The sequence below is a fragment of the Heterocephalus glaber genome, unplaced genomic scaffold (genome assembly GCF_053883595.1).
Source record: "Heterocephalus glaber isolate CG9 unplaced genomic scaffold, H.glaber_assembly_v1.0 deba00001724, whole genome shotgun sequence".
NCBI classification, from domain to species: Eukaryota; Metazoa; Chordata; class Mammalia; order Rodentia; family Bathyergidae; genus Heterocephalus; species Heterocephalus glaber.
In genome coordinates this window covers 1,579,847-1,590,064 of record NW_028258435.1, presented here as the reverse complement: position 1 = coordinate 1,590,064, position 10,218 = coordinate 1,579,847, and positions in this window count along the sequence as shown.

Below are 10,218 nucleotides of genomic sequence, written 5' to 3'. Positions count from 1 at the left end.
GTCTCCATGCTGCCTCCAGAATTTCTTCTATGAGAAGTAAGAGTAACATATCAGTCCCAGGATCAAAAGACTTTAACGGTCTCCCATTCCTGCTATAACTGCAGATGTTCAGCATGGTGTCGATCTTGCCTCTCTTGTCCCCTTCAGATCCATATCCTGACTTCATTCAGTAGATTTAAGAGCCATGCAGGAAGTTGCTTCTCATGGGCACTGGAATAAGTCCCTCTGGACCTTTAACACTGGAACCTGGGATCCTCTCCCACTTCTTTTGTGACCAGGGATGCCTAACACCGACACTGTCCTCCCTGATACCTTGGCCTGACCAGAGAGACCAATACCAGACACCACTCTGTAATTTCCCGCATCATAACTCAGACCAGAGCTCTGTCTACAAGACACCATTTGAAGACCAAGGATAACTTAGCACTCTCACACCCCAAAGCACAAACCAAATCCCATATTTCTCTCCCACCCCTACCTAATTCTTACCTGGAGCCAAGTCTCTCCATACTCAACACACTTTCCATCCACCCGCAAATCTGTGAGTCCAGGTTCAACTCTTTCACCAGGCAGGTTAAGAAATCTCCCTCTCTCTATTCTTAAGAACCATATTATTTCCAGCTCCAGGATGACCAGGAATGTGATGATCCATTTATTTCTAAGCCGGTTCTAATGACAAAGCTGTAATATGATCACTGCCTCCACCCCTACAGGACCAGTACACTTGTCTATGGATGTTTTCTGAATATTAGATCTTTCAGTCACAGCATGTGCAGCATCAGCCAGACTTTCTCCAGTTCCTGGTAGCTGCCTTCCCTCACCTTGGGTGGTGAGGGTCCTAATGTCTCCATGGTCAGGAAGAAACAGAGCATCTCTTCAAACTCCTCATTCCATAGACAAAGAAAATGAAGTTTAAAGGGAATTTTCTGAGGTACCAAGCAAGTCCAGGATGAGCACACAATTCCCAGTCAATGCTGTCAATTCCCAGTCAAATGCTGTCTTCCTTTAATATTTTCTGAAATCTCATAATGAGGAGTTTTAATTTTATATGACTCAGAGTACACACATGAGTACTAAGCAATGGAACAGATATGAAAACCTCAGGAAGCACTGAACATATGGAAACTGAATCTGGGTCACAGTATTCCTTGGGGACCCATCGCTTCTTGTCGTCAAACATAATAACTGAAACCAGAAGGTAAATTCCAATGGCAGAGGTATGATACACACTGTAATTGATTTAGAAGACGTATTTAGAGACTGTTAATAATGCATTTAAGATGCTGAATAATACTTTCCTCATTATAAATATTTAAGTGCATATAGTTTTAATAGCAGAAGATATTATACAGAGATCAGTTCTTATAAATGATGCTGTACTCACCAGTTTCATAAGCCCCCAAAATAGACATCATTTCCTGTACCTGGAATAATAATACAAGTCACATTTTAAAATGGAAAACAAAGCCCATTCAGTGTAATACAGTCTTAATTCAAAGCAAACCTATTATCCTTTGTCACAAGAAGCTATAGACTCTGTTGTTACCAAAAGAAAAAATTTTATGTGACCTTGAGGGATCTTGCTTTGCCTTTTTTGTGGAGTTTCAGTAGCAGTGGTAAAGTTGGAAATTTCTCTTTGATTCTTTTGAAGTTAAGCAAATCTTTAAATCTTTTTAGATATCATTCACTTGCAGGTTAAAAAAAACAGAATTAGCATCCACAGGAGTGCTAGCTAAAATTTATTACAAAGCTTGGGTGAGTAGACTGACTAATAAGATGGAGCAAGTACTATTCTGTCCTGGTCAAAACCAACCCTAATAGTATTTGAGCAAGCTGGTCACTGTTCTTCATGTCTACTGGTGACTAATCCAAAGACATACATACATAAATTTATAGATAAGAATGATTTCTCTGGAAATAAGCTCTCCAATGTCAATCAAAAATATAGTAGTCAAAATTTGTCAGTAGTGAGTACAGAGGAAAGTAGAGTCAGACACACAAGTCAAACACTGATTTAGAATTTGAGAGTCATTATTTACCAGCTTAGTGAGTCATTATTTACCAGCTACAGGGATGTTACAGATCCTCCTGGAACCTCAGTTTTCATACTCACCAAGAGGAGGCAGTGAGAACTATATGGATGGATCTCAGGAGGACTAGCACCAGCACATGTGCTGTTGCCCATTGCCTGTTGTGTAGCAACCCCTACCACACCTTAGGCAGAATTAAAGGAGATAAATGACTACTCTCAGAGCCAATTCAGTTGCCAGGAAGGCTGTTTATGCCATCTGATGTACTTTGGCATCATGCACAAGGAAAAAGTTTAAAATATTTTAAATCTGAAAACTAGGAAGAAACCCTAAATTCTTCATTAATTCTTCACTTGACTTTTTTCAAAAATCTCCATTTTATTGTTTAAAATCTTCTCTACAAGAAAATTTTGTGAGGCCTAAGAATGAAACTAATTTTTCATGTCCCAGATGCCTGAAAATACAGGAGGTCACACATTATCTGTCCACTGCCTATGGCTTTGTGGCTTACAGAACTAAGAAAGTACTCTGAAAAGAAACGCAGGGTATGGAAGCCAAGTAAAAAAGCTAAGCACCTTGTCCACATGGATGATCAATCTGCATGTGCTGGAAACAAACTTATGGAAAGCAAAGAGAATGGAGGTAAGTGTCTGAGCAAGGGGTTAAAGAAAGGGTAGGAGCTAAGGGAGGAGGCTTCAGAGACTTCCTTCCAGTACCTGCAGCATGAGTGGGCAGAAACAGCCATCCACATCCAAACTGGCCTCCTTCCAACATGGAGTTTATCAAGTGGAAGGAAAATCATTCCTTTTCTTAGTTCTAAGTTAAAAAAAAAATAAAGGGATGTGTAGGAGATGTGATCAAAAAATACAATGAATGTTTAAATTTTTACAATTATTACAGTAAAAGACACATTGCCACGAATCACCCTCAAAATCCTCCCCCTCACTTCAAACACACAAATCCCATTGTTCTTGCTGCTTTCTGAAGCAGCTCAGGAGTCCTCTTTCATGAGTGTCTTTAGTTGCACTGTCCAGGCTGTCTTGATGTCCTGAATCAATTCAAAGTGTTTCCCTTTCACGGTCATTTTGACTTTGATTAAGTGCTAGAAGTTGTACTGTACCAGATCTGGTGAGTAGAAGGGATGAAGACACAACATAATCTTTTTAGGAGCCTGACTTTCCTTTGGATGGCACTTGGCAATAGCATTCACAGTAGCTTTGATCACACCTCATAAAGTCACTTAGGAAACAGGACTCCAGAGCTGCTTCAGAAAGTGGCAAGGATGATGGGATCAGTGTGTTTGAAGTGAGAGGATTATTTTGAGAAGTACTAATGACAATGTGTCTTTTACTGAATACATTTTTAAAATTTAAACATTTGGCATATATTTTGATCATCTCTTGTATCAACTAACATTTGTGATAAATGTGTGATTCTTCTCTTTCTCCTGGGGGTGGTTATCAATATCAATGGGTAAAATGGTGTATCACTAAAAACAGGGCATCTGCTCTTAGTTCCAGTTCTGCACTGTAATTCTAATCCAGGTATTGCTGAAATCCAGCAGATTTCTTGATCAACAAAGACTCACACAGGCTGAGCACACCAGGTATAAGAAGCTGAGATCTAAAAATTAAGGTGAGGAAGAATATTGCTGCAAGTGTTTGTCTCATTCCTGGTTTAGGAAGAGAAGAGTGAACTTGATCTCATCATAACCACCTTGGAGTCCCAGTTAGCACTTAGCAAGTCATACTGAAGAGCTACCCTGAGAAAAAAATCTGAAAGAAATCTGCCAAGCTCCTCCACTCCCATTCCATGGAGGAAAAGTCCAACGTTCCCCAGATTTCAAAATTTTACATAGGACGAAACCCAGGGCTTTGGCCATGAGCTATCCCCCAGCCTTTTTTTCTTGTTTTGCTTTTAAATTTTGAAACAAGGTCTTGCTAAGTTGCTAAATTGCCTGGGCTGAGCTCAAACTTATGATATTCCTGCCTTAGCCTCTCACAGTGCTGAGATTACAGGTATGTCCCATCACACCCAGCTTTCCTTTTGATACTGTCTTCTCATGCCACTCTTTTTGCTTCTACTCTGAACTATTCACTGTTTTCCACAGTTCAATGTTCCGGAACTTCAATATTTTTCCTCCTAATGCTGCCTGGTGTTTCATCCCAGAATCTTTACCCATTTAAGATTCCTCCCATATGTTCAACCAATCATATATTCTTTCCATAAATGTTTATTGATTGTCTTGTGTGTGCCAATCTTTGTTATCCTCAGCACTGTAACACAGATATCAGTCAGAAACAAAAACCAGTCCACACACTGAAGGAGTCAGAGGAGGTCAGATGAGGTTTCCTGAAGGAAGTGTTGTGTTGGTCCCTGATTCTCAGGAAGAAATCATGATTCTCTTATCTAAAGTCCCACATACATTGAATTTACTACACCCCAAAAAACACTTATAAATCCCAACCTCAACTGAGAGCTATGTAGTCAGTTTTAGAGTTTCAGGGTCAAAAATTTCCTCCAGGGCCAACAATTGCCTATGGCAAAGGGTCAACTGCCCATTCTATATGGACATGTCTGACTATAGAAACAGATTCTCAATTATGGGCTCTATTTATTTAGTCACCTTATTTCAATAGTCAGCCATTTCCTCCAAATCCAAAAGATTCAAACCCTTATTAAATATTTTATGCATCTAATTTTATTTATTCCTCTTCCAGGAATCTTTCAAAGATCTCTTCAGCTGCCTCTGCCCCATCCCACTTCTCTGTCTCCTCCTGCATTTCTGCCCCAGCTCATCAAAGAAAAGACTGAACAAACTTTTCTGCTTCTTAGGGATGTGCTGGTTATTGTCACTAATAGTCATCTAGATGGGTGCTTTCTCCAGACCTCTCACTTCTTCCTTCCAAAGAGAGGCCACAGCAGCCACAAAAATGCAGTCACAGGCCTCCAGCTACAGAGAGTGTGATTGACCCAGGGCTCTGAGCCTCAACACCCATCAGAGGGTTTGCACTGAGCACAAACTCTTCAGGGCTACTTTGCACTCACCTGGCTTAGATCAGGGGTGAAAAACTTCAGGGGTGCCAAAAAATTTAATAATGAATATGATGAATAACATTTGATGCAATCTTTTAAAAATCAAAATTATTACAAAATATTCATAATGAATAAAATATAGAAAATTTTACAAAGGTTGGTATTATTGATTTTCCTTTTGCTCAGATTGGTACGTAGTTGTACAAGACTCTGCCTCTATGGCAACCCAAGCAGGGAGGTGATGGTGACTATGCCTAGGAGATGTAAGATACACCTGTCAGCTAACTGTCAAAGGCTATTACCTTTGCCGACTCTTCTCTGACTCTTCTTAAGCAGCACAGTAGTCTTGAACATTTCCACCCAACTTATTTTCTACTTCATTGCTCTTCAGACTTGTATAATATTTCTTCTGTTTTCTTGACCTGCCCTGGCTGTACATATTTCTACATGGCTACTTTCATGAATAAAATCCTTATACATTTAGTCATGTCTTAGTGTCTTCTTCCTGGAGAACCTAGATGAACACAAAAGAGAAGGATTTTTTTCTCTGTTGAAACCCAAGATTGGGCAACTGTTTTCTCCCCAAACATGGTCTGCAACCTACCTATCCTAGGGCCTAATATTCTCTCTTCTCCATAGGGAGGTAGAGCTTCCTGTGTCAGAAATCAAGCTCTGAGATAAGTGTTTGTGTGTGTAGTACATAGGCATATACATACACACAAACTTTCTGAGACAGGTTTCAAATGTTTATGCTTTCTTGGAGATTTGTATCTTTTTTCCCACAGGATTATTGTGCTTTGTTGATGCATGGAACCACCACCACTATATACCCAGGATGTGACTGTTAATTATAATGTGTCAACCTGAAAGAAATGCCTAGAAGATTCATAAAGCACAGTTCTTGGTGTGTCTGGATGATTGACATATAGGCCAGCAAATTGAGGGGGAAGTCCAGACTCAGATATGAATGGAACCAACCAATAGGCTTCTAGCCTGGGGAATAAAAAAGGAAAGAAGGAAGTGGTCCTGTTTTAGAAGAACTCCAGTCCTTACCATTGCCTTTGGACATCAGTCTCCAGTTTCCTAGCCTTCTGATGCAGACTCACACTGATGACTCTCCAGGGAGCTTTCAGGCCTTGACTTTGCTGGAGCTGCATCCTTGACCCATTTTGTTCTCTGGCTTTCATCTTCTTGACCTGAGCACTTACTGGATCCTCCAGCTCTCCAGCACACAGATGGCCATGTGGACTCTCCTGCCTCTGATCCTATAAGCTACCTAATAAATCCCCTTGCATAATCATATATATATATATATATTTCATTTTCAATTGATTTTATTCCTCTAGAGAATCTTAACTAATACAATGGCTAGACCAATAATTAGCTGATCACTAACATGAAGATTTTACATTTAAAATACTAGTGCTACAAAGGAGTAAAGGCAAATTCAAATAGATTCTTCTTAGTCTTTTCTGATTCGCTCCCTTTGATGTTAAAGAGTGTCTCTGGAACCTCTTGGGTCCATAGGTCTGGCCCACAGCCACTTTGAATCAGTTGGCTATGAGTTGATGTCAAGCTGGCCATCTTTCATTTCAGAGACACAGAGTGTGGGCTTATAGGAAATTTTATCAATGAATTTCTTTAGAGAAATTTGGGAGAGAAACAGAGATTTTCAGTTGTTTGACATCCAATTCCTCCTTCCTTCTAGGATCAGCAAGAGACTAAGAGTTAATGCGTGAAAATTCTAGAAAGTTACAGAACTTTCTAGAACAGTTCTTCCTTGTGCTCTGGAAAAATATCTGGGACTGTCTATTCTTCTTCCAGACATTGCCATATATGAATGCAAGAACCTGAGCTACTAAAAGCCAGCAGAGAAGGAAACCAGTCCCCACAGAAGAGCAGTGCCAAGGAACCAGAATGGAGCTGGAGCCCTGGTTATGCTAATTTTAAAGCCTATCTTTCCTCCAGATATCTAGAAATGTGAACTGATAAATTTACTTAATCCAAGGGTCGGGGGTTTAGCTCAGTGGTTCCACCGCCTGCCTTGCAAGCTCAAGGTCCCGAGTTTGATCCCCGGTACCAAAAGAAAAAAAAAAGAAAAGGAAATTTACTTAATCCAAATTAAGTAGGATTTGGCATTGCTTGTACCAAAGAGCATTCTAATTATTGTAGTGAAGCTTATCACATAAGAGAATGAAATTCCCTCTTCAGCCAACAAAGATAGAAAGCAATGTAATGGAAGGAAACATTTAAAATTTTCAGCATCTAGAAGTCAGATTTAACCTGAGATTTAAAAATGAATAGTATTGGTTCATAAAGAAAAAAGATATTAGATCTTTTTTTTTCAGAACAATTGCTGTGGGAGAATAAATGAAAATATTGAAGAATGGTGTCTCAATTGACCTGAAAGAAAAGAGGGATTTGCTCCTGAGAAAGGTTGTGAGCTTGGGGGTGAAGCTATGCAGACGGGAAGAAGGGGAGGATTGATCCCCATAGCTCTTTATTGAAAGAGGGGGGACATTTTCCCCTTATTCCATCAGCATGGGGGACTCAGATCCAAAGAGACCTAGCAGAGGAAGAACTGTTTGCCATTTTCAAGACAAATAATTCACATTTCTCTCCTTTTTCTGAGCTCCAAACTGATTGAGAAACTGAGACAGGCCTTACTTATGGTTATTGCTAGGTCCTCTGTATTGAAGGATATAGCTTCAAGCTTGGCCACATGCACTTTTTATTTTACTTCCTTTCCACACTCTAAGAAATTAAAGCCACCCGGGTGCATAAAGTGCAGATGGATAAATGCAGGCATCATTCTCCCTGTCCCTCTCTTCCCCTCGCAGGTATACATCTGCCTCTTGCAAAATTTTGTATATGGAAGAGCAGAATGAAACCCAATATTCCCTGCACTCAAGGCAGCTGCTGAAGAGAGAAGGAGGGTTGGGCATTAGGAAAGCGTTATTTGTCTCTGTAATCTTGCCTAAATGACCAAATTGGAACAATGGATCTCAAACTCTGAGCATTCCATCAGTCTTTCTGCCTCCACTTGGGAAGTGTGGAGGGGTGGCATGGAACATGAGGTAGAAGTGCTGTTCGAACAATGCTTCTGAGAGTCACCATTCCCTCATGGACACACGGGGCAGGACAATGCTGTCCCATTTGCAGGGAGCAAGAACCCAAAGAGCACACTTGGAACAGCGATTCCAGAGGAAATACCCTATACCTCCAGCTTACTATAAAGAGATACCTCTTAAATCTGTTCACAGTAAGGACAATTGGAAAAGCAACCTTTTAATATCAAGAGAGCTATGTCAACTAGATATAAAAAGTAGAACCCATTTGAGTCCAGAAAAATGGGGGGAACAATGTCAAGAAAGTGCACAGCATCATCGGGAACATTTTAAGAGGATATGATTCACTGCTGCCCCTTCCCTGTTCTCCCCATTTAGGTGGGATGACAATCACTATGCCGGGATCTGATGAATATTTCAATTGTTTCAATGATATGGTTAGAAAAGATTAGATATGCATAAACTCTATATTGAATTTGGTACTAAGTTATATGTTTGATGGAAGGAAGGATAGCTATTGGGTGGAGACTTCAGATTCAGGAAGATGAGAGTAAATAAGATTTGTCTGAAGACTGGATGCTTTCATAGACCCAGAGTTCATTAGCATTACATGTCTCAAGTAGAGGCTAGAGGAATATGTTAGGAAACAAGATATGAGGCCCCTAAAGAAAGCTGATCATGAGTGCTGCAGAGAAAAGCTGTGTCTAGCTCATGAAGTGGGTTCACATTTATAAAATCTTAGCAAGTCCTGCTTGAAAGCAGCAGAAGAAAAAAACAAAGAAAAATGAAATACAGCCAAGCAAGTCATGACCTGGAAGACTGTTCCTGCTGCCCTTGAAGGAAAAGGAGGTATTGAAAGTGTGAATGATCCAAAAGCTGGAGCAAGATTAGTTCAGAGAAGGATGGAACTTGAGGGCATATGTTTCATTATCTTCAGAAACCTTGTGAGTCTAAGATCTGCCAAGTGGAGTCTAGCTGAGGCAAACATGGGAACAAGGTAGAACATCCCTGAGAAACTGAAAATCTTGTAAGTAAGGAAGCAAGGGACTTGGGTGTAAGGAACAGGGACAGGGGACGTTACTAGAACCTCTGCAGTAAGTCCTAGTCTCCTGCAAGCCACGGCAGCACAAGGCGAATCACAGGAAAGGTAGAAAAATGAGACTGAGAAGAAGCTGAGCTTTGGGTCTGATCAGTGCTGCTCTGGGCGGCAAAGACGAAAGCCCCCAGCTTACTGCACCTTTTATTCAGTACATGGGGAAACAAATGTAACAAATGACTTGCAGAGAGTTCAGTACATCCTGAGTAAACAAGATGTAACAATCCAAGAACAATGAGGAACTGAGTAGATGTTTGTTCCTCCCAGGATGTTTTCAGCTCCCAGGATGTTTTCAGCTCCCAGGATGTTTCTTGTCCTGGAGAATCACAGCATCACTGGGTCATTGAGGTCTCAGTTGTGACCAGAGGCCAAAATGGAATTATATCTCAGAATTCCATACCTGGGCTGTAGGCAGGAGAACTAGGCTAACCAAATGATTTTTCCCTAAAATTATTTAGCTTTGCTCCCAACACTTGGGATTACAAATGGATTGATTGGAGAGAGAGAGAAAGAGAGAGAGAGAGAGAGAGAGAGAGAGAGAGAGAGAGAGAGAGAGAGAGAGAGAGACTGAAGACTAGGAATTTGGGTGCAGCGACCTTGCCTAGACCTCTGGGCATGTGCTCACAGAGAAAGTGGAAATTACAATTTAAGCCACACATTTAAATAGGTTGGATGGACATTAAAGGATGTGGAAGAAGACTTCAAATAAGTCCTGGTGGCCAGAAGTGCCACTCAAACGAACTTCTCAATTTTCCAGGATGTTAAGAACACATCCATGTTCAGTGCTGCTCTCTACCACATCAGGCTGAACACCATAGGCTGATTTCACCCTGTTAATGGAGCCAACACCTTTGAGGGACACCTCTTCTTTGCAACTTGCATGGATGATGGTTTCTGGATTTCTGCCCTGCTGGTAATGGCATTCTGGCAAGATGGAAACATGAGATTTTGTTGCTGTTGATTCTGTATAAGTTTCTTCCTCAAGAAA